Source organism: Sipha flava, unplaced genomic scaffold (genome assembly GCF_003268045.1).
Source record: "Sipha flava isolate LNK unplaced genomic scaffold, YSA_version1 74_pilon_pilon, whole genome shotgun sequence".
In the NCBI taxonomy this organism is placed as follows: Eukaryota; Metazoa; Arthropoda; class Insecta; order Hemiptera; family Aphididae; genus Sipha; species Sipha flava.
This window is the reverse complement of record NW_020273614.1, coordinates 1,129,785-1,153,497: the sequence shown is the minus strand read 5'-3', so window position 1 is coordinate 1,153,497 and position 23,713 is coordinate 1,129,785. Positions and strand designations below refer to the sequence as shown.

Genomic DNA, 23,713 nt, shown 5'->3' with positions numbered 1-23,713 from the left:
AATATTAATCTATATTCATGTACAATATAAAAACCTTACCTAATTTAAACGATGCGCGAAACTTTTCTCGACTGCACTATATGGTGACGGTGACAACTAAGACAATTCCCGTGTCGCATTGTTCGTCCGCAGTCGCATTCCGTACGTCTGCGAGACGTACAAAACTGCGACAGTTATTATTGTAAGAAAAAAAAAAGAAAAAAAAAATAAAAAAATAAATAAATAAATGAAAAAACCTTTTGTATTATAACCAGACCTTTCGTATCGTAGCACTCGGTTTGCGGACCGGACAACGCAGGTTCTTCTCGGCTCGTGGGAGAAAATGTTACTGCCGCTGTTGGTCCGTACAAATGTTCTGCATTCGTCATTGACTCTCAGATATGATTAATGCGTTATACCGTGGTATTGTAAATCACCAGAGTTAGTTTCCTCCCTGAAAAACTTTTTTTTTTTGAATTTCCGCCTGTAACTGATGCTCACAGTTTACAGTAATAAAGTATTTTACTATATAATTAAATAATAATGAAAAGTTTTTAATTATTTCAATACCTATCTTTCTTAACAATACGTCTTAAGACAACAACAAACGTGCTACGTCATTTAAATAATTATTGTGGTACCGATCGTCGTGTCCTGCACAGCGATCACTACACGTGGAACACGGACGTATGCAATATGAATTCAATAGAATACCGGGTTCGAACTGTCTGGGGTTTTTGTTCTGTACGATTAAAATGGAAGAGTTGATGACCCTTATTTTTTTTTTGAGGTGACAATGGTAAAGCGGTGACTGTGAATAAAGAAAGTATCTATAGTTAGGTACCAAGACATGGTTGTACCAAAGTTCTTGTGACCCGCAGCATTACTTGACATCGACACAGATCGCGGTACGTGCAGTAATTGGAATTGTAACTTAGCGGTGACATTCGATTCCCCTCTCCTTAAAAAAAAAATAAATAAATAAAAGTGTGATAACCAGGATCTAATAATTTTTACATTTTTTCAAAATGCGTCAGCAGTCATTTTTCTTGAGTTTATTTGAGTTCATCTCTCACCACAATAACTAAGTGCAAATAAAAAGAGCAAGCCGAAAAAAAATAATATACATATTCAATCGAATATCCACTGTAAAAATTAAAATTAAAAATGTCTACAAAAAAAACTATAAAAACTGATAAGCATTTAAGTTTAAATCTTTTTATTTATTACCTTTATTAGCTTTGTACTGTAAAGTAGTAAAATTCATGTTATATTCCTTTTCTTTTGCAGTAGTCTTGGTGTCCGATCATATTATATTATAACCCATATCGCAAGTCAAAGAATACGCATTGTTACGTAGAATTACGCTGGTATACAATATGTTCTTATTATTTTTTCTGTCTAAAACAATTTTTTCTAATAAATTTATGGCGAAAATTAGTCGGAAGTGCTTAACGAAATACGTTTTACATAATACTATGCTGTACATGGTGGTGTGTTCATGACCGTTTGCGTAAGTGAAGACTATTTTGGTAGAGGTTAATGTATTTAGGTAATAATTATTATAACCTATTTATTTACAATATGGAATTCTGGCAATGGGGGGATGGTTGAACCCCCTTTACTTACGCCATTGAACTTTGCAATATTCGTACCGTTACGCTTGTGACAAAATCGTATTGATACACTGATAGAAATATAGGGGTTTAAGTAACATCTTTAATAATTTTGATGCACTAATATATTATATTACATTATATATATATAGCATTGTACTCGTCATTTTTATTATTATTATTGTTAGGCCGCATACTACTTGCGGATGTACTTGCGGACAAATGTTTTTGACTAATATTATAATATACAAATTGCGAACACGGAATAAGTTATTAATATGCTAATTGCGGACACGGGTTGGGTTATTAACATCCTAATTGCGGACATAAAATGTATAAGCACCAAAGTAGGCAAAATCGGATACCTACAATATGTTTACTGTTTTTTAAATACCTCCAGCGCTCCCGATGAAAACCCAACAATTAGCCAGTATACCCAATCAAGCATACGTGTCGTGCCGCATTAGCATTAACTTACATCCGTGCGAAATTCCGTACATACGACAGCTATATTTTACCGATAAGTATGGCTTAAACTTATTCATATGGCATAGGAGTTATTGAATAATTCGTCGCAACTATTTTAAAGCAATAGATAGTTACTCTATTAAAAATGAACTCGAACAACTAAAGTTTAAGACAGCTATCGCTCTTCTTGACCTATACAATAAAAAACAATCAATGTCAACAGTAAATACCCATCCAATGTTACTTTCGTTAAATCAATATTTTGTAATTCAAGAATAACATATACACACATGCATACACGCATCACGCACATGTTAATTGTAACCTAGATTTGACTGTACAAATTGTAAGTAACATTGCCACTCCAGCGTCGCAATTGACACTTTTACTGACACCTTGGAAGAGAACCTCACTTCAGATAAGTCACCTCGTATCTGCTACTGCATTGAAAATACTTTTCAAACGAAAATCTAACAAACAATTATGTAAATCATTTATACATTTTGCAGAAGGATATGGTTTTTTCCAAAAAAGCGACAGAAAAAAATAAATAAATACATTAGGTGCAACCCAATATTCGCAATATTTTTGCAGATTGTTACAGATAAATTATTCACATTCTCAAAAAAAAAATAAAAATAAAAAAAAAAATACATGAACGTTTTACGCTAAGCCATATACCATACGATCGCGAAACGAGAAATCGTTTAAAGTGGTCGCGAACATTATATTTTGGCATAAAATCACTCCTAGAAATCGTCAACAACTCTGCAAGTCTTGATGGTACGAGTATATCACGTATTACGACAAACCAAAATAGCTGAAACCTTTTTCTCTGTTGACAAAAACCAAAACTGCAATTCGACCATTGTCGACATCACGTTTGTTTCACGTAATACAAAAATCAAGGCAGAAGAGCTACATAACAATATAGTTATAGACCGTTACTGTTCCCCGGTTACCAAGATTACACACACATATTAAGGTATTATTTTATCTGTCATAACAACACCCTCTACGCTGCTGCGTTCACTGAGGAGGTAATCAAGATACGTATTTTCCAGGTGCACAATTCTACGTAGATACACTTTAGAATTTTTTATTCGTAATTTGTAATTTATTCTTTTTAAATAAAGACTCATGACATTTTCGTTATAATTTCTTACTATACAATGCAGACCGATTATAGTTTCAACGGTTTTAAAACTACAGTTTTCTCTGTAAAACTGTAAATGTATATGTATAACAAACATGAACAGTTTTTAACTTAACTGACATTATTTTAAGACCCGAAACGGACAAAACAAGTCGCATGTTGTTGTTATCGTGCAATTCGATTACAATTATTATTTTTTTACTTGAAACCAAGACAGATGTTGCGCGCGCGATAGACCTTAAGAACAATATGGTACGAATGAAACGCAGAAGAGAAACGAACATTGAATGACACGGGTATATTCTTTGATCCAATGAGATACCAGTTGAGGGTCGGGAGCAAGAGAGGGAGTGAGCGTGCTGCAGAGGGCGATGACACAAAAAGGGACCTAATGCTGACAGCCAGAGCACATCGGATAGTTAATTATTGCAATAATGAATGTGGTCGGTCGAAATGCCTCGGGCAATCCGTCGTCGCCGACGCCAGTGGCGGCAGTACTGTATTGCAAAACAGACTCGTGGCAAGGAAAAGCGTGGCAGTGTGCGGGCAACGCGTTCTCGCGATTCGTGAAATCCCAAAGCGGCGTACGGTTGCGCGGCTCGTGACCGGTGAAAAAGCTGCTGGACATAGGTGCAATTTAGGTAAAAATTTTGGGTAAGGTTTTAGCTCTTCCCGTATATTTTTCAATCACTGCCTCTCAGAAAATTTTTTTCCGCTCTTCACCCTCTATAAAAAATGTAATTATTGGAAAGCAAGTAATAACATATTTTTTTTTATCTAACAATATAATAATATACAGTTCTGCATGATTTCTTTTTTTTTTTTTGGGTACTTGGAATGTTTTTGACGGGGCTTAAGTCCCTTCAGCCTCTCTAATTATACCTATATACTGCACACCCATTTTTTACAGATACGCGCCATAACGTTTGTAATACAGGACGGGAGTAGTCCGATCGGACTTCGTGTAAACTGTATCGGGCGCGTGGGCGAACAGTTTACAAGTGCGTGGTACGCATAGGAGAAAGGATTGAGCAGCCGTCCCGACGAATTTTTCTCCTGAACCGCAAAAACAATTCATTGCACGCACAGTACACATTTATGGATTTACTGCGGGCAGGCGGATAGATCCAGCTAATAGCGATCTAGGACAAATGGACGTAGCCGTTGGGACGTGGGGACAAATGGACGTCAAAAAAAATATATATTTATATAAATCAGTAAATAAAGTAAATAATTATATATATATTATAAGATGTAAATTTTAATGTCAAAAGTATTCATTCAAAAAAACTTCATCATCGCGATTTGAATTAATTAACGACATCTTAAATGTACATTTGAAAGCCATTGTTATACGACTAACATGTTTATAGATGTGTATTGTCGTGTATTGTGTATCACCGTGTTTCGATAATGTGTGATAATTATTATAAAAAGTAAAAACCAATAAGTTATATACATTGATATAAAAGATACCTATTGTCAAAACGATAAAATTCAATAAGGTTTGATATTATGATACGATATCATTAGTTATATTAAGAACAAAAAATATCAATGGTTTTATAATTTATATATATATATATATATATATATATATATATTTGATGTCCATTTGTCCCCACGTCCAAACGGCTACATCTATTTGTCCCATTCGAGCTAACAGAAATGGACGGGTTTAACACATGTTTTTTTACGTATGCGGCAGCAAACGATGTGATTCTTTATCGTTTATAATGAATATTTTTTTTTCATAAGCGACATTATTTTAAACGATCTCGACTATTCGCCTAATATATCACTTATGGATTATCGAGAAACATATTAATTTATGTAAATAAGACGGACAATGACAAATACTGCGTGAAAAAATACAATTTTTTTTATTGAATTATGTAGAATATTATAATTTGGAGAACGGATAAATATGCGCGTTACACGGAAAAAACTATCACTACGTATATTGTTTAAAATTACAAAAATATGCAAATATTTTCTAGGTGAACCTACGTTGAAAAATGCACAGAAAAAAATGTTGTTCAACGTTAAAATAAATAAATAAGTTATCTAGTAAGTAACTGTTAATAATAATTAAAACATTTAATGATGTTATTAAAACAAGTCAATATTGTAGAGATCGATATTACTGCAATAACTTAGTAATTTCATATATTCCGTTATCAAATCCCTGCTGTGTACAGTTTTTACTTCGATGAAGAGTTTTGTCTTACGATAATGATGAGGTAATAGATAACTATAGATAGTAGTTGTTTACATGTATTAATGATATTAATAAATTCACGTTCGTAAGCACAAAAAAATAGGTGGAAAAAATTACGAATAGGTATTCAAAAAGTGATACAGGGGGGAAATGGATTATAAAAAATAAAAAAAATAAATAAAAAACACCCTGTCCCGTCAGTTACATCGTGTCGTTGTTATCAACATATATTATGATAATACACCGAAGTGAAAAGCATACCCCGCCTCTCTCGTAATGTGCAATATTTTATCGCAATGTCGTCGTCGTCGGATTACACTGGTATTGAACCGTAATAGTTTTAAACTATACGGTGCATGTGCACGATAAAACATAACGATCATACGCCGTGTCCGGTTTATCGCACAGACAATAAAAATAATACGACGACGACGACGACGACGACGACTTAGATCGTCGAATTTACAATGTAACGCACACGCGAGTAATAATAAATATTAATGCTGTCGCGGTCACAATTATTTGACTTACGATTTGCAGGGGGTCGTGCGCGTCCGAACGATAGCGGTCCGGTGATAAATGAAGAAGACATTAATGGGTCTGTTACACGTTACACAATACTTTGTCGGGGGTGCATGAGGAAAAGCTAAGAGACGACGTATTCTCGATCAAAAATCTCGTTTCGTCAAACCGTCGTCAAAAAACATCACATCATCGTCGTGCCCCCATTGAAATCCTGACCGAATCCGTCGCGTGATAACCGACGAATAGTGTTTGCGCGTTCACCATCGATCCTCTGCTCCCCCGTCCTTTCAAATCATCTTCGTTGTTTCCGCTTAACCGAGCAGCAGCAGCTTTTCTTTAAACAGGGATGTTCCGAATACGCGTCGCGCCGAAACTACGTCGTCGTCGTTCGTCACGTCCTCGTTGCCGCGGTTCGCGCGCCCATTATGATAATAATACATTACTGTTTTGGGACGCGCGTCTCTCTGTAAATTAATTACGATTTCTTGTTCCGCGCGGTGCGCTACAAAAGCTTCGATGGCGTGCGGAGAGCACGTTTTTCGGACTTCGCTAAACAATCGCCTCCCTTCGTCGCTTTCACGTCCAAAACAGTTCAATGCAATGCCGTCGTCATGTTTAACGTGATCGTTGATCAATATTATGATTCGTCGACGCGTTTTTTTTCGTAACACAACGTGACGTCTGCGGATCATATCATTCTCAATCGACGTGTAACGGAACTGACGGATGTGAACACAACGAGATATGTGATGCACGAAAACTGACCTCGCAACTCTTGCATAACCGTCCAGTGTACATATTATTAAAACATTGAAACGTATGTTTCGTATTCGATTTCGCTCGGCTCAAACGAACGTACGACGTTCATGAGGTTCACGCGCACTTTATCGCCGGCGATTAAATTATCGCGCACCTGATCCGGAACTTAAACTCTGAAAGTGTCGATTCCCTCGGACAAATCAGAAACAACAACAGATACTACGTATAAATATTAAAAGTTCTGGGTGTTTTTTTTTTATCAGAAAACCGAATACTTCGAGAAAAAACTTAAAAACGCGTGAAAATTGCCCGTTACACCGGTGTAGTGTGTTTTAGCAATCACGTGGTTGATCGCGACGCGTGTGGTTCGATTACCGTACAAATGAAATCTTGCTGCGATCGATCACCGCGACTCTGCGTGGTCATATCCATCTTCTGATTGCAAAAAACCACGTGCTTGCCTTCGAATCTACTACTCCACCGAAAGTAACACAACTCACTCGCATCCTCCCTGTGGAGTGGTGTGGGACGATCGCACAGTCGTACCTTTGAATACGTAAAAAACTTTGGTAATAAAAGCCCCGAGGTCCCATAAATTGGACGAGACAAGAAAAGACCTTCCTTTTAGTAGAAATAGACATAACAAATCCGAACCCAGATAAGTCATTCGATTCCAAATCGTATTACACTTTGAAGACTTCATTGTGCGGACATTTTTCTCGGTAAATCTGTTCCGTATTATTAAATAAATCACGTGAGACACAAATAAAGCGACGGGAGTGATACACAGTCGCCTACCCCTCCCACCCCCCAACAACCCTCTCGAGTGGTGAGCACGACCCTGAACGTTTGCAGTACACCCCCGGCAACTCGTTTTTACAAACCGTGCAAGGAGAATACGTGTGACGCGCTTCAATTCAATAACGTGCATATAGGAGCATCGCAAAAGACAGCTATTGTGTGACTTTACCATTTTAGAAATTGTATTATGTTGATTACTGTTATTGGGAATTCGTAGTTAAAAATTGGTACACATTAAAAAAATAAAAAATTTATTTGAAATGTAATTGATTTAAAATCAAAATCAAGGGTTATTTAATTATATTAATTTGTAGAAATAAATAATAAAATAAAACACTCGTATAGTATAATGTCGTCAAAATAACTCGGTTCTGATTCAGAGCGAAAATCCATTCTATAATGAAAAATAAAAGCAATTAATATCGGTTAAGTTCCCTCTCAATAACCTTAAATTGGGGCTGGCGGTAATTCAAATGTTGATACCGATATCTGGTTAATACCGAAAATACCGTACCTAGGTGATTGCCAAACCTCGGATTTTGTGACTTGTATTATATTTATCTGCAATCTGTATACCTGTATTGTATTTTTGTAAAATAATAACGATAATCTCTAAAAAATAAAAATTAACTGGAGTAATAAAAATTAACATGTATTAGCAACCAGTATGAATATCATAATTTACGGTGTTTTCGGTAACAACGGTATTACCGAATCACGGTATACTGGTAGTATTCTTGGACGTCGAAAATACCGGTTATATTACGAAAATTTTTCAAATATCGGTATACCGAAAATATCTCCATCCCTACCTTAAATGTCCACTAATCAACGTCGCCCTGCTGTCACGCTTCGCACGTGGCCGCCCACCTCTGCGATCGTTCCACGCTCGGTGTTTTTCGAACGTTTCGCACCGGATTTCAAACACGCAGAGCCCGTATAATTTCGTTCAATATTGCGTAGGCGCATCGAAATGGTACAATGATTGTGGCTTGCGAAACGCGAAATTTTGGCGGAATATAACGCGTACCGCGGTGACGACCGAAAGTGTAGGAAATGTTTCACTACCGTTAGTTGTCAACTACCGTACGCGGTCCCGTCATCCATCACTTCGCGGACTTAATTCGATTTCCAGCGGCGAATATCGTTCCGTCAAATGACTCGGCGGCGGCCAATAATTAGATAATCACACCCTCGCAACGGGTTCGTCGCCGCAGTCGTTTCCCATCGACCAACCCTCGAAGGATGTCGACGCGATTTACTTGCGCTACAGTTGTTCGCCTATCGAGAGGGAACGGGGGGGATTTGAAGGGGGAAGGTCGACTACCGGAAAACTTGATTGATCAGAAAAAACCCTGGGAAAATTCTCGTACAGCTTATATTCATTAAAAAATAAAAAAAGTAGAAAAATAATAATGGTTCAAATATAGATCTTGTCATTTTATAAAAAAAAATGTTGTTTTGCTCATGCGTAAAACTTATCAACACAAAAATAGTCAAGTTATTCTAAAATGTGTATAACAAGGGTGGCCAACATGTCTATGTACACGAGCCACATGTATTAATAAGATTAGATATATTAAGAGTCAAATTATCTAATCGGTACTTCTATACTAAAAAAATAATTAAGAAAGCTAACAGTTGATAAACATATATATATATATATAAATAATTAAGTCAAAATATCGTTAAAATTTAACTAATGATCATCTCACAGAATTACTAAGAACTACTCTTACATCAATTCAACCAGATCTTAAGAAGCTTACTAAAAAAGTGGACATGAAAAAAATACTAAGCAAACAAATTTAACTTGATGTTTAATTTTTTAATTTATTATTCATATAAATAATTTTTTTTTTTTTTTGCTTATTAATCTGTACACTATAGCCTCGTATCTAGCAATAAATTTTTTTTTTTGTAAATGTATACAAAAAAATTAAAATATTTTGGTTTTTGTAAATAAGACCGCGAGCCGCATACGACTATGATGAGGGCCGCATGCGGCTCGCGAGCCGCGATATGGCCACCCCTGGTGTATAATTATGATTATTAGTTGGTAAAAACACCGAATTGAAATATACGAAATCTGCACATAGTTTTCATTTACCTTGATCTATATACACTGTATATATATATACGTAAATTACGCGTAAATCGATGTTTCCAAAATACATAACTTTTACGCGTGAAATTGCGTGCAGTGTATGCGTACGATGATATTGTGTGTATACAACGTTCTTGTGCTTCTATGATTAATAGTTTTGATTTTGAGAATCTTATGTAAGTTATAATCATTATTATATAATCTATACGAAAACGATTTCAAAGTATCGAAAAAATGTTTTCAAATCAAAGACAACCAGTCAGTTGTTAACGTTCGGTCGGTTGAACGTTGTTTTTTGAAATCTAAGAATAACTATTATCCATGTATGTAAATCACAAAAAATGACCTATAATATGAAAAATGTGAAAAAATTATATTAGAAACAAAAATTTTCCAAAAAACATGAACGATTGTAAATTAATTAATGAATATAGCATGTTACAAATTATAGCATTATATGGAATTAAAGTGGAAAAAGCAAAATCCGTTAACATTCTATATTTCATAGTTATAATGTTCTGGCGGTAAAATGACATATTTTTTGATAATCATTGAAACAATTTTCTAAAAGCACTTTTTGTTTTTCAATAATAGAACTATTAAATTTAAAAATTAAAAATATTATGAAATGTAAAATCTCAGTATATACATAAAATGTCTACAAACAGAAACCACCCTTAAAAAAAATAAAGTTCCTAGGTCCTTCATTTTGGCTATACATTTTGGTATACATAATAATATAAAAATGATATGGCCAACAACCAAGTCGTGTCATCAATTTATAAAAACTAAACGTGATAAATACTGTATATTCATAACAGTAATATTAATTTCATTATTTATGTTATTACAAACATTTTTAAAATGATTAATATTTTTGTACAGTTAATTTTTTTTAGTCAACAGTCCTAAAGTTGTAGAGGCATAATCTTATAAGAAACATAAAAAATATAGTATAATAGTATCAATACTAACATAACAATAAGAAACAGCGATACAAATAATATATTTAATTTAAATTTAAAATATTCATAATTACACGAATACTTAATTAATAATTTTACTGTGAGTTTCTATAAAAATCAAGCCATTAAATCGACCATCTCGGATTTTAAAAACTGTGAAAAATGTATAATTGTGTAGTTGTTGAAAAACAAATGTTGAGTCTAAGTACCCCGCAAATAATAAAAAACACTTACTAACAATAAGAACGTATTGTAACATGCAAAAGTCAGATTTAAAATATATTATTTATAAAAAAGTTATTAATTTTTGGTGTATGACGACAAAATCTTGTCTGATTTATTCTGACATACAATTCATTTATATATAAATGAAAAATGTTATTTGGTTTTTTCGTATTAATTATGGCGCAACAAGAATAAAAAGAGATGAATAACATCAATAACATACAAAATAGATGAACAAAGAATTATTGATTCCGTCATGTGTTACTTAAAATGTAATAATTTAATGTTGTCAGTCAGTTGTTTTTAATACATTATCTAACCATTAAAAACATTATTGTGATAGTCTTCTTAGTTTATAAAAAAATGAATCGTATGTAAATTTATAATTTAAATAATCGGTAGATAAAATTTAATTTTTAATTTTTTCTTCATGTTTAATGTTCGAAATACGATTTAACTATTTATAATACATCTAAGATTAAGGTTTTTTTTTGTTGTTGTAATTTAAGACCCATGGTTTTAATGTATAAGCATTTAAAATTGTCTTACTATGAGATATATTTCTCTGTACAAGATTTATGTAATTGTAGAAATAAATTGTTTTGCAAAATTTAAAAAATAAAGATAAGATATTCAATGTCAATTATTATTATGTTACAACAATCTTCGTTTAAAATGGTTTTTTATTTAAAAAAAAAATATATACGATGATTTATCGTTGCTTTTAAATGTACACAAACAACACGAAACAGCTCCAGCGTAGATTTTTCTATTGATTCTTTTCAGCTACAAAATAACCGCAAAGTCGCGCTGCAAAAATTATACATGTATTTTCCCTGTCTCTGTCCGTCTACGTTTTTGTTTTTCTCTTTGTACTCGTGTGGGCACTTACGGTACTCAAAGAGAAAAACGTGGTCGGTTATCGGTACAGTGGTAGAATGTGATAAAAAAAAACCCTATTTACTCGATACTATCGATGGGTGCAGTGCGTTGTCGTCAACGCGTGTCCACATAGATCGTGTGAAAAATTACTCGTAAAGCCGCGGTGCGCCTATTCGGACGACTGTAGTGGGAGGACCTATAGGTCAGGTATCACGTCAGTGCCCGTGCAATACGGCCGACCGTGAACGCACCGTACCAGTGCCGGATTATACGTGGGCCCCTAGGCAATTAAAATGTTGGGCAAAATTATTTTTTACGTTCATCTGTAACATTGCTATCCAATAATTAAAATATACAGCTTTAATAATAACCGACTATTATTAAAGCTGTTTATTTTAATTATTTGTATTTTTTCAATTTTTTTATTATTATTATTATTATTATTATTATTGCATAAAACACCTACAACTTAATATATATTATATTTCATAGTTACTTTTGTCCCGTAAATTCGTAAATAAAATACGGGTATTATTGAAAAAAAAATAATATAGTTTTCCGTTTTCACAGGGCCCCCTTAAATCAGTGAGGCCGTAAGGCGGGAGCATACTCCGCCTAATGGATATTCCGGCATAATTATTATTATTATTATTAAGACTATTGCTATTATTGCCGTTATTAATGTTGCGAACGGCGAAACGACGCGACGAAATTTTCGCACAACCGTGCGCGGGACCGCAACGATCCTATATCGTCGCGAACACGCGAACCCGATTTCTTGTCGCTGCGCGAACGACGTGCCAATACGTCTCATTGTCGTCGTTGTCGTCGTAATTCTTACGCGATCTTCGTGTTACGCGCGCGGATCACGCGACCGTGGTGTCCGTTACATGCGCTACGGATTGATACGCGATACGGGTTGTCACGTGATTATCCCGTTTGGACGAAACCATTTCGCCGCCGACGTCGGCGGCAACCTGACTTGACACTCTCTGCGCGCAGGCGACGCAACGTACCTCGGGTACCGTTTCAGTTTTATAGTACTGGGGGGGAGGGGGTGATCGGTTAAATATACGCTGTTCGGTGAAGGTTTTCTAGTCCTTTTGAATGTATTCTACCCGTAGCTTGGCAACACAAAAGGAAAGGATCTTAACATAACGAATAAATGTAGATGTTATTAAAATGTTAATACAAAACACAAATTAATATTACCACACAAATTGGCTATGGACGTCTAGAGCGCAGTGCGAAGTTCGGCTACATCGGACGGTAGTCGTGCCACGTCTTACATATTCGGCATTAGCCGTGAGGTTTACTATAGTTGTACACGATGATACATGTCCTGGTTGGAACATATTGTCTGCTCAGCAATATACATATCATACGTATAGACTGATTGCCGTTTAAAAATCGTTACAACTCCCTCCACCCCCCCCCCCATAAGTATTATGTGGTGGTATGTTATGCACTATATTGTTGTTTTTTCTTATCCCTTCCTCAATACTATTTGGTTTGCTCCACCTGATGATTTGGTTATTCGGTACTTTTATCCTTTCATCCTTTATCATCGTTTTGCCCGGTGATTGACAGCATCGTTTCACTTCATCCCTCGTCTTTTGGCCGGATCTGGCGTGCCTAACCATAACAACGCAAATAACCTTATCGAGACAGTAAAAATTTCACGCACGTCATGGTGGTGTTAACCGACCTTCCCGTAACATACGTAATCTTGTACCAGCCCTGTATGTTTAAATGATATATATATATATATATATATATATACTGTTATAGAATATTCATGCGACGTAAATATGATATCCCTGTGTACGAATATTCCGAGTAAGCCGCCGGTTACGTTTACGGTTCGCGTGCCAATCAGGCAGAATCGTTTGCGTTCTCAAAACACGCGAGTTTTTTCTGTTTAAAATAAAATATATGAAAAATTAGTAGTGCGTGGTGTAATGCACGTCTATTATCGCGTATACTCAGAAGCAGCTTGGAATCACCTTAAATGTAAACGGTAAAAATATCCTTAAACTTTCCCATCAAATTGTTGGGCTAATTTCAGTTCAAATTTTATATTTACAATTTGGTTGACAGGTCATGTAATGAACATATTTAACGATGAACTGTGAACGTTAAAAAAAAATAGAAATTATCCGAATTTTAAAGAGTTGATCATTTTCATTTCGCATATGTTTACTATTTGATTCACATATTTTATTTAGAAAAAATCAGCAAATAAGTATAATTGTATAAATTATACATTTGAGAAAATAAATAAATAACGACATTTATGTAAATACCATTGCATTCATTATTTTACGATGCTAAAATTACTTATATATTATTTTTGAATACGAGTTGGTAAGTCGAACCACATTTCTCATTTAATTATTTGACTTCAGCGAGTGCACTTAAAATATTTGAATTATAGAGGTTCCGACCGAAAAAATTCGATTAAATTGTTGGCTGTCCCCGTCGTTTCGAAGTATTAATTATTGTCGGTTTATCGTTTGTAAATGTGTTTTTTTATCGAATTATAGAGTTTTTCTCCAGGGACTGAGTTTAGTTAAACCCATTTCTTAGAGGTTTTCGAATTATCAAAAGTCTGCTGTACACATTATTATTTCGGTATCGTGCAACTTATACGGGCAATGCTTGAAGTTGTATCTATCGAGAATTCAATCGGTTATGCTATACAATACGTTTATATATAATATATATACATTAAAGATTCAGAGTGAACCGAGGAGTGTATAACATTGTGTTGATAATATCGGTTTGTGTTTTTTTCTTTTCTGAAGACAGTGCGAGATACTTATTTCAGCCAAACAACCGTACGGAACACTAGTGCTATACAAACGTTTTGTTTTGTTTTTTATTTTTTTTTTTTTTATAAAAAAAACCTATTGATCACGACGTTAAACGAGTGTACGGCCGACCCGAGGCGTAGGAGTGTGCAGTAATATAATAACATATTTATGCACGCGCGTCCATGCCGATGATGCGCAGACGCGGCGGATAAACGACTTTTCACACGCGCCCGAGCTTGGTGTGTAAACACGAAGCGAAATGAAAATCCGCGTACCGCTGCCGCCGAGAGACAAATGGCTCGGTCACGTTCGGCCAACGATTATTATCGACGGCCGTGTGTCGGAATACAGTTATTATTGTCACTATTCCTAGCGTGTGCGTTACACCGAGCGGGTGCACATTACATTGTGGTGTACATGTGGTAGCATGTGTATTGCACGCGCGTTTGTGCGTTGACGTGCAGGACGAACTGATTCAGCTCACCTCAGCGACGTATTTGAGGAGAGGGGGTCGATCGCCCACCGAGATATGTTTGAAAATCATATTTTACGTTTGTTGAATTTTTTTTTTCTGTTTGAAACTGGTAGACTTTTGTATTATTTCCGTGAAAATTTACTTTGTTTTTTTTAAAAAAAAAAAAAAAAAAAATGTTTGGGATGGGTTATTACTCCCTCTTAATATCTGCCCCCCAAGGTGAAGTCTCAAATACGCCACTTTCTTACCTGAATCCAAAAGTAAGCGTATCGCGTACGTGCACCTGAAGCGTATTTAGATATTCGGTTCCCGGGTACGATGCACCTCTCTCTCTCCGGCCACCATAAATATTTATGTTATACTGGATAACGTGGTTTTTTTTTTTTTTTTTAAATATTGTAACAAGTCGACTACTTAAATACACGGCGATTTACCAATTGCCGATTAACATTATTGCACGTCAACAGAAAATTGGCCTCGTAAAACAGTACCGACCCTAAAAATTAAATATCACCCGGTCGATCATCCACTCATCCCCCTCCTCGCTCAAATTCGTCGCTAACATGTAACGTATTTCACACTCGTGTTCCCCAAGCTTTTATCAGTTCTTATATCTGCGGAGTTGTTCGTTTCATACATTGCTTTATGGCAGGACGGGACTGCGGGTCGAACCTGAACATGCGATGGATTTTCTCCTAGCGTGTGAACCGAACGTTCAAATTATTTTAATTTTACAATCATAAATTGCATCGATACGGGTAAAATACCGTATTCTATGAAATCGCCGCTAAAGCGTATTTATATACATCTACTCAATAAAACACGTTCAATTAAACCGTGGGTAAGGTGAAATCGGACTTACTTAATCGAATATGGAATTGCAATCGGTTCAATAGATACTTACGAAAAAATAAACTTTAATGAGCGATTATTTTTTACACTCGATATCATGTAGAAAAAATAAGAATATAATACAATAGTTATAATTATGACAATAATAAATGACTGACCTTCATTACGGTGCTAAAAATATTTTCTAATACACCCTGATTTAAACGATTGATAAGAAAAACCCTTACAATATCATTGGATTTTTCATAGAAGTAAAATTATCACATTTTTTAACTATTTCAATGCAGGTAAAAAGTGAATTCATCCTAATATTCCCAGACAAGCGTTCGCTGTTGGGAGGGAGGGAAACCGATCGAGAAGTTTTAGGATAAAGATTTATTTTCTATAACATAAGAATAGAATATTGTGGACCGTCATTCGTTAATATCAAAATAGTTATTTGAATAAAAGTTTTGATTTTCAAAAACATATACACCGTATGAAGGGTAAGAACGAAGCACAAATATTATACGCATATTTTCTAAAGTAGAAAATGTCTAGACCCGTAAGAAATCGTCATCGTCGTGTACTCGCAAACATAGTTATTAGTGCCCCCCCCCCAATTCCACCGTACGGTTACAAATCGTATTGCGCGACCGGAGGAGGAGGGAATGGACCCATCATCAGAGCCGTAATTGTCTGTTGCCGTTTTGCAATCGAATCCGAGGCGGCGGTGTACGGACTCGCCTGAGTAGAGAAACACCCGGATATCATAATCGGAAAGGACGGTGGCCGTGAGAAGTGTAGCAGCACGCGCCGAATAAGAACGTTGCGACGTACGTTTGGCGATAGGAACACGCCAAGAGAGGATCGCAATAATAACGGTCGGTGCACAACGGACGACCGGTCCGCGTGCGGATTCGTTCGCAGCGGCCGACAACAGTGTTGACGCGCATTCGTTCGCGCGCACATGTTGGAGCACGAAATCCGAACCGACGATGGAAATATAATTAGAAATCGAGAGCCACCCGGGACGGTGTCCAGCGTAGTGGTTCAACGTTACGTTTTGTCCCACTGCGCCGGGCGGCGGTTATCGTCGTCGGTCGTCTCCGAATCGGTTAGGTACCTAACCAAACCTAACCCGCGTTACGTTTCCGACCCGTGTTTCGCTTGTTGCGCGTGCGAGCGAGTGCGTGCGTGCCTGGGTTCGCGCGCGTACCTATATATCGCGTGTACCGTCCCGAAGCCGGTAGTCGGTGTCGGCGAGTGTCGTCCGTCGCGTCCGTTTTCCCCCGTACGAGATCCGCGAGACGTACGCCCGCACGTTACACGCGGCTTCGTCCGCGCCACCCGTCCACCGGCAAAGGGATACGATCGTGCGACCCGCGACGGCCCGCGTTTTCGTTGCGGTCTTCTCCGACTGCGCCCGTACGAACGAGAGACGGCGGCGGAACAGGTGAATTTTACCCATAAGCGCACGCGCTCGCGTTCATAAATCGGTCCACCCGTCGGCCGCGCGATACCGCAATGTAACGTTGTACATCATAACATCGGCGGATCAGCTCCGCCCGCGAATCGTATTCCGCCCACTGGTGGTAACTAGGAACTTTTACGGGAAAACGTTAAAATTACGCCCTACCGTGTTCGACCGATAGTCGAATATTCTTCTGGAGCAATTAATCGTACTTATTGAGTTTTAACCTAATATCGGTATTTAACAAAGTTAAAAATATCAAATCGGTTTTTAATAATTACAATTTTACGACTGGGGATGTCTTCCGCTAACCTAGTTCCACCCCTGATTGTACCGCATTGCAAACGATACAAACATGTACAATCACGATACGAAAACGAATAGCGTTTTATTGGAACGATCGCCGGCCGGCCGGCCGCCAATAGTACTGTGTATTTTTTTTTTTTTTTTTATTATAACACATGCCTCGGCAACTATGGGCCATTGGCTACAAAATTTACATATTATATATATTAATAGTGAATAGGTTACTTAAATATAGACTTACGGTAGGTACATTATATTTATAATATATACATTAATTTTTTTATTAAGTTTTATAAAGTTCTGTATCCCTTAGAAATTTAAGAATGTTGGTTGTATCGACGTTGAGGTTTTCAGCAAGATGGTGAGTTATGTTGAATTTTTGACAATGTAATTCGTATTTTCTGCAGTCGGTGAGGACGTGTTTAATTGTGTACTGTGTATTATTACGCTTCGTATCAACATAGTGCTTAATCGGTTTTACGTGTTCGGTGACATTATCATATATCAAACGTGTCCGTCACTCCGGAGTTCACGTAATACGTGGATTTCGATTCATATTTTCTTAAATCCGCCAAGTTACACACATACACTTTGATCATATTTGACATTTTCAATATTATAAAACTAATGTATAACTACAGCGATGGGAAAAATATGTTCAACCGTTCATGATTTGATCGCGTATCTTTTTTTGGTATGCCTAAGCTGTTGCAGAACGTTGCATTCCGACAGGACGGTTCACCAGGTTTTCGCGAAAACAATGATATTGTCTTCCGATATAATTTATTAATTGGTTATCAATATTTTTAATTTCCACGTCGTATTCAAACGATCTCGTTCAGGCGCGGATTCAGGATTTCAATATTGGGGGGGGAGGGCGAATAGACAAAAATATATTTAATACACATGAAATATACTATTCAGTTTTACACATTTTATTTTCATTAAACATTTTAAAATTTATAATTTTATAATAATATATTTTATTAAGATGGTATTTAGTATTTATTTTGTATACAATTATATTTAAGTTAAAGAATAAATTCTAAACGATGGGTTCCTTGATTGGCAAATCTTTCAATAATGTTGTCGACGTTTATTTCTATATCTGCAAGAATATGTAGTAATGCAAGCCAATTCAATCTATCTTCAACCATAGTGGACCTTAACCAAGTTTTAAGTCGTCGTAATGTGGAAAAACTTCTTTCAGCACTAGAAACACTGACAGCTAAGGTAGCATATATTTTTAAAAGAAGGTTAATAGCTGGATAGATGTCTTCATCGGATTTTATGTTATTTGGTATATTAAAACCATTGTCATTTTCTCGAATCCATTTAGTTTTCCAAAGATTGAACTCTGATTTTATTAATTTTGAAACAAAATTTAAATTTTTATTAAAAAAATAAATATATTTTTTTTTGATATATTTAAAATAGTATCTGAAAAATTAATTTCAGTATTTTTCAAAATATCTGAAGGAATAAATATGACTAAATTATGTACTTCTAGAGTACTATTACTGAATCGAGCTTTTAAACCTTCAGCCACATATTCTAGAATTGGAATATAAATCGACTGTCGATAATATACTTGCAGATCATTTGTATTACAGTTGGCTCGATATGTCTGTATTTTATCAATTCTAGGTAATTTTAAGTCATAATCAATTTTTACTGCTATATCCTGAGCTTCATGAAAAATGTCATTAAATTCTTTTTCGCAGTTTTGTCGTTTTATATTTATCACACTAATAGTATCAGTTAAAATATTCTGAGCTGTTTTCAAATCAATATTATTTTTTTGGTATAACCGACTAAAAGGTAAGGTACAGTGAAGAACGTCCGATAAACAAACAATAGTTATGATAAATTCCGTGTCACGAAGTGTTTTAAGTAATATCTTTGCTTTAGAAGAACTGAGTGTGTCTTTCCATAACAAAATTATTTCTAATGTTTGTGATATTTTATGAAATCATTCACGAAACTGTAGAACACCTTCATGTCGTTCTATCCAACGAGTTTCGCAAAGTTGTTTAAGTTGGTGTCCAAGAATATTTTTTTAAAACAATATTACGCTTAGACGACGCAGTAAAAAAAGCAATAATTTCTTTCATTGCACCTATCGAGTTTCTCACACTTTGGACATTCGATGATTTAGAAATAGAAAGATTAAGTGCATGATTATGGCATGGTGAATAGACAGCATTTTTAGCTTCTTTTTGAACTTCAACCACAGTCCCACGTTGTTCAGAGGTCATAACGATACATCCATCGGTTGAAATACCTACACCAGTTATTCAAATCGAAAGAATATTTTTTTAATACATTTAGTACTACTACCCCGATATCTATTCCTGTAACAATTGGCTCAATAACTTCAGTATTATTTTCTCCGTCATTTTCATTTAATACTTCTTTCCTTAAGTCTATAAATTGTAAAAAGTCTTCACGAATTACGCCATTATGAATATATCGTAAAATAAGAGTAAGTTGCGATTCATGCAATATATCAGTTGTTTCATCAAACATTATGCTATATATTTTAGATTCATTTACTCTTTTAACTATTATATTAATTACTTCTTCACCACAACATTTAATCAAAATTTTTTGTGTAGTTTTACTAATATACGTTGCCCTAGAAGACGAATTTTGTAGATGTTTTTCTAAATTTGTATCTCCATCATGAATTCTATACTTAAGCAATTCTTTAAAGTTTCCTTGGTTATTAAAATCAAGAGGACCGTCATCTCGGTGGCTCCTAAAAGAAATATTTTGATTACCAAGAAAAATTATCGTTTCAATAATTGGAATTAATCGGATACGGTTTTCTTTAACTAATTGCATACGGTGACTATCTATTATATTAGCGATATTACTTTGTGGATTTTTAAGAACATTAAGAAAATCTTTTGCTGTATTTATAGCATCTTTATGATAGTTATGATTTGCATGTGTATCTAATATAGCATCTTTACCAAAAAGCTTAGAAAAATTGTTTAATGGTTTTACTACCAATTGATTTAATGGTATTTGTTTTTTGCAGCCACCTTTTGTCGCAAACAAAAAACAATATTTACAAAAATAACCCTTTAACTTGTCAGATAACACTAGCCATTCAAATTTGTCTAAATGTTTTTGACTTGCATATCTTTTACCAATTTTATTTTTATAGATTTTATTATGTTCCAAGTACGGGAACTCATAGTTATTTGGTGGTTTCCAATGATTTAAAAGTAATTGTTGTTTGGTGTAATCATCAATAATTTTCCAATGAATTCGCCAACGTCATACGACATTATTTTAGAATTTGTGAGCTGATTTTCTATGTCTATTGTACAATTCGATGGGGTTTTTAATTCATCAGATATAACAGGTTGGTTTCGGGAATCTAAGATATTATTTGTTTCTCCGGAGCTTAAATGGTTTTGAATTATTAGAACAGGAGGAACTATTGGTAATGAATCTGATGTTAATGACTTCTTAAGAAGTGGTGCAAAAAAACTATTAATTTTCGCAGTAGATAACCTTTTTCGATTGTTCTTATCGTCAGCCTATAAGTGAAAATGTAAAATTTAAATAGTCATAAACTATTATAAAAATTCAGTCACTACTTCGAAAAAAACGCATTAGAAACAGAGACGGATAAAATGGAGAGTTGTATAAATAAACAGTGTAAAACATTGATATTTATATTATTAAAACTTAGCGTATTTATTACTAAAAGAACGAATCGTTCACTATTGAGTACAGACTACATGTAGGTACTTACCATTTCGAAGAAGCAATTTGACAGAACACGTGATCCACGAATAAATGATAAATACAAAATAATATAATACGAGTAGGTATACGACTATACGAATGAAAGACTCGTATAATATGACATAGGTACGTAAATATAATATCATTGATTTTATGAAAAACAGATAAGATAATGTATATTCCGCTGTTTTCCCAACATATTCTGTGACTATTAGTAATTTATTATTAGCAATTGAACGATTTTCGGCGATACGAAATCAGATACTCACAGAATAATAAGAATCATATAAAAATAAAAAACAAGTCTAAAATTTAAAATTGACTCATTATTATTTATTTAGAAATTATGAGACAACGTAAACTTTTATCTTATCTAAAAAAAAATTTATACAAGTATTTTTTTGTTAGTGATAGAGTAATACAAATTGTACGTAATAATTTTAAAAAATTCATGGGGGGCGATCGCCTCCATCCCCCCCCCCCCGTGGATCCACTTCTGATCTCGTTCGTCCCTGATTACGTGCGAAAAGAGATACGTCTACGTTCAAAGTCTAATAGGTGTACTGGACCGTAATTCTGTAAGTGATATGTAGGGTTTAGGACTTCACGCATTTGCATATTGTTTAATAATGATTGCAAAATAGTCTAAGTAAGATTTAAATTTGTTTTAAGTCACAACAATCTGAAATAAAAAAAAAATTTGAATAGCATGTTTTCGCATATTTCACTGTTTTCTGAGTAAAACACATATTATTTTGGCAAATTAATTTTTATTTATAACATATTTACACAGTTTTCGTTTGGTGTTAAGTAAATTTATTTTAAAGGTTAAATTTTTTTTTTTACTTTCATCCATCGGTTAATATATGTAATCATAGAACAAGTTGGGACAGGGCAACATTGTTCCTACGTTTACTATCGTTTGTCGTAAATCGCTTAGAGAATGTAAAAAAAATAAGTATTCAGTTAGTTTATTTCGTTGTAAGAGAAGATGAAGAAAATAAAATCGAACATACTCGGTAACATATTGTCTATAGTGTTATTAATGTAAAAAATACTAATTAAAAAAAATGTCTACATTTATATTAATAAATCAAAATGTTTAACTGTCATTAAAAAATATTCAGTTGAATATTTTTACGTATATGTCGGTTATTTTAAGCACATATTTATATGCATATTTCCTAAAATGTTTGTACAATAACCTTAGTGATATGTATACTATTATCAATGTTTTTAGCTTATCACTTTTATTTGATCGACACTTTAAAACGTATGACGCATAAGTATATTAATACAATTACAAAATAACCAAACGAAAATACAGTCATTGATTATTTGAGTGCAATTCGACGAGTAGACAACTGAGACGTACACTGCCAGACGACAGTCGCTCGGAAATATTACAAAACTAAGAAATTAATTATGCAAATGCGTACTTTAAACGGTAGTTTCAGCAAGTTTTCATTTGGTTGTAATTTTCACAATTTTTTTCTTATGAAATAAAAAGTTTTTAAATAGTGAATTGTTTGAATTTTCATTAAAAGTTTTTGTTTTATTTTAAAACTTATTTATTTCAGCTACGTAGTGTACGGAATATAACTCTCAGTTTCAATTATTTATCTCAGGGTTTCGAGATGTATTTAAACCGTAAAATGTATAGATATCAATTTAAACCTTTGCGCTTACACCTAGAATAATACGTTAAATCTTTTTGATTGCATTCGTAATTTGAAAAAATATTTCATGCTCAAAAAAATATAAATTCAAGAAAAAAATTAAATAATAATTATAAACAACTACTGCATTTCAGTGAAACTTTATTATTTCTATGCACCTAATTAAAATACCGGAGTTGTATGCGCTTAAAAAGTTTCGAAAGTTTACAAATAATATGTAAAAAATAATTAAATTATAAGAAATATTAAGCTATTTGTCCTATTTCCTAAATAAATAAAAATAACTAGGTATTATATTATAGACAAATAGTAGTTAGGCTGTTTATTTAATAGATAAATGATCCATTGTTGTCACTAAGTGTGGGTGAAATGCTGTTCGCGGTATTATTATGGAGTATAATTGATTGTTTATAATATTAGAGACTACGATAAATTCCTATACGGTTACTAAAATGATATCAATAAACCTAACCTAACTTAACTGGTGGTGATAGTTTTTTCGTTTGAGACATATTTAGTGCTTATATAAAAATTAAGAAATGTGATAAAATACTCCTAACATCGCAATATGCTCTAAAAACTAATCGAAACAGCATCGTGTATCAAGGTGTATTGTATACAAGAGAGTTATAGAGGCTAAACCATCCTAAAATACTTGAAATA

The 23,713-nt window shown here is 34.4% G+C and overlaps 1 protein-coding gene across 5 annotated transcripts in view; it reads left to right on the top strand.

The window, feature by feature from the left end:
• The window catches only part of LOC112692512 (cardioacceleratory peptide receptor), a 342,250-nt gene that overhangs the window by 176,882 nt on the left and 141,655 nt on the right, over positions 1-23,713 (top strand). The window contains exon 1 of one of the 5 annotated variants that reach the window (XM_025567191.1): positions 17,119-17,282. The exons of the other annotated variants lie outside the window; for them this stretch is intronic. The gene's annotated coding sequence lies outside the window, so the exon portion shown is untranslated. Of the gene's footprint in view, positions 1-17,118; positions 17,283-23,713 lie in introns of those variants that run through there. 5 annotated transcript variants of the gene reach the window in all.